Below are 3,139 nucleotides of genomic sequence, written 5' to 3'. Positions count from 1 at the left end.
TGAGAATTATAAACAGGTTCAGCCCCTGGTTCGACCGTGATCTTACAGAGTTACTCCACCTCAAGAATTGCATTTGGCGAAAGGCTCGGCACATGCATACTCAAGCTGACTTATTTCTCATTCAGGCAAATGAGAAATAAGTGCACTCAGGCTATCCGGAAGACTTAAGGAGCAGTTCTCTCTCTCTGGGTCTAACCCCAAAAAGTTCTGGAAAACGGTTAAAGACCTGGAGAATAAACCCTCCTCCTCACAGCTGCCCATGTCTCTTAATGTTGATGATGTGGTTGTTACTGACAAGATGCACATGGCTGAGCTCTTGAATCACCACTTCATTAAGTCAGGATTCCTATTTGACTCAGCCATGCCTCTTTGCCTGTCCAACATTTCCTCATCTCCCACCCCTTCTAATGCAACTATCCCTGATGCTTTTCCCTCTTTTTCCTCTGCCCCACTACAAAGTTTCTCCCTGCAGGCAGTCACTGAGTCTGAGGTTCTAAAGGAGCTCCTTAAACTTGACCCAGAAAACCATCTGGGTCAAATGGTTTAGACCCTTTCTTCTTTACGGTTGCTGCCCCTATCATTGCCGAGCCTATCTCCAACCTATTTAACCTGTCTCTCCTTTCTGGGGAGGTTCCCATTGCTTGGAAGGCAGCCACAGTTCGTCCTTTATTTAAAGGGGGAGATCAAGCTGATCCTAACTGTTATAGGCCTATTTCTATTTTGCGCTGTTTATCAAAAGTGTTGGAAAAACTTGTCAATAATCAACAGACTGGCTTTCTTGATGTCTATAGTATTCTCTTGGGTATGCAATCTGGTTTCCGCTCAGGTTATGGATGTGTCACTGCAACCTTAAAGGTTTTCAATGATGTCACCATTGCCCTTGATTTTAAGCAATATTGTGCTTCTATTTTTATTGACTTGGCCAAAGCTTTTGATACGGTAGACCATTTCATTCTTGTGGGCCAGCTAAGGAGTATTGGTGTCTCTGAGTGGTCTTTGGCCTGGTTTGCTAACTACCTCTCTCAAAGAGTGCAGTGTATAAAGTCAGAAAATCTGCTGTCTCAGCCACTGCCTGTCACCAAGGGAGTACCCGAAGGCTCAATCCTAGGCCCCACGCTCTTCTCAATTTACATCAACAACATAGCTCAGTCAGTAGGAAGCTCTCTCATCCATTTATATGCACATGAGTCTTATACTCAGCTGGCCCCTCCCTGAATTTTGTGTGAAATGCTCTACAACAAAGCTTTCTTAGTGTCCAACAAGCTTTCTCTACCATTAACCTTGTTTTGAACACCTCCAAAACAAAGGTCATGTGGTTTGGTAAGAAGATTGCCCCTCTTCCCACAGGTGTTATTACTACCTCTGAGCGTTTCGAGCTTGAGGTAGTCACCTCATACAAGTACTTGGGAGTATGGCTAGGCGGTGCACTGTCCTTCTCTCAGCACATATCAAAGCTGCAGGCTAAAGTTAAATCTAGACTTGGTTTCCTCTATCATAATCGCTCCTCTTTCACCCCAGCTGCCAAACTAACCCTGATTCAGATGACCATCCTACCCATGTTAGATTATGGGAGACATAATTTATAGATTGGCAGGTAACGATGCCCTCGAGGGGCTCAACGTTCTTTACCATTCGGCCATCAGATTTGCCGACACATCACTGCACTCTATACTCCTCTGTAAACTGGTCATCTCTGTATACCCATTGCAAGACCCACTGGTTGATGCTTATTTATTAAACCCTCTTAGGCCTCACTCCCCCCTAGCTGAGATATCTACTGCAGCCCTCACTTTATTAAACCCTCTTAGGCCTTACTCCCCCCTAGCTGAGATATCTACTGCAGCCCTCACTTTAAACCCTCTTAGGCCTTACTCCCCCCTAGCTGAGATATCTACTGCAGCCCTCACTTTATTAAACCCTCTTAGGCCTTACTCCCCCCTAGCTGAGATATCTACTGCAGCCCTCATCCTCCACATACAACACTCATTCTGCCAGTTACATTGTGTTAATGGTCCCCAAAGCAGACACATCCCTGGGTCGCTCCTCTTTTCAGTTCGCTGCAGCTAGGGACTGGAACGAGCTGCAGCAAACACACAAACTGGACAGTTTTATCTCAATCTCTTCATTCAAAGACTCAATCATGGACACTTTTACTGACAGTTGTGGCTGCTTTGTGTGATGTATTGTTGTCTCTACCTTCTTGGCCTTTGTGCTGTTGACTGTGCCCAATAATGTGTGTATCATGTTTTGTGCTGCTACCATGTTGTGTTGCTACAATGTTGTTGTTATGTTGTTTTGCTACCATGCTGTGTTGTCACGTGTTGCTGCCTTGCTATGTTGTTGTCTTAGGTCTTTATGTAGTGTTGTCTCTGATGTTGTGATGTGTATTTTTAATCCCAGGCCTCCGTCCCCGCAGGAAGCCTTTGGTAGGTTGTCATTGTAAGTAAGAATTTGATCTTAACTTGACTTGCCTAGTTAAATAAAGGTTAAATAAATATAATAAAATAAAAATTGTGGAGTAACTATAATATTGTTGATCCATCCTCAGAGATGAAGAGGTAGTCATTCAAATATGTAAAAACGCTATTATTGTACACCGAGTCCATGCAACTTATTGTGACTTTTTAAGCACATTTTTACTCCTGAATCTATTTAAGCTTGCCATAACAAAGAGGTTGAATACTTATTGACTCAAGACATTTCAGGTTTTCAGTTAAAACATAATTCCACTTTGACATCATGGGGTATTGTTTCTAGGCCAGTTACAAAATATCTATATTTAATCAATTTTAAATTCAGGCTGTAACGCAAGTCTCCCTCAACAAATTATATTTAAAAACAAGTTTTATTAGATATAATTACTGGGAATAAATATAGTGTCATAACACATTGTACACAGAGACATCTAGAGCAGGGAACTTTAACCTTTTCATGCCTTTTCATATTCTAGGCCAAGCCACACTACTGTGCCAGCCTGGTTTCACATCCATTGTAGTTGCTAAAACTGCTGGAAAGGACCTTGTGAAAGCCAGTTCCGTACGGTTAGGGTTAGCACAACAGTGTGAAAAGGGTATGAGTATGCTTAGTTCCTGGAAGTCAATATCAATACCATTTCCACTGACTTCAAATGGTACTGTCA

Source organism: Oncorhynchus gorbuscha, linkage group LG25 (assembly GCF_021184085.1).
Source record: "Oncorhynchus gorbuscha isolate QuinsamMale2020 ecotype Even-year linkage group LG25, OgorEven_v1.0, whole genome shotgun sequence".
NCBI classification, from domain to species: domain Eukaryota; kingdom Metazoa; phylum Chordata; class Actinopteri; order Salmoniformes; family Salmonidae; genus Oncorhynchus; species Oncorhynchus gorbuscha.
The sequence above is the reverse complement of the archived record's forward strand: the minus strand, read 5'-3'. Positions refer to the sequence as shown.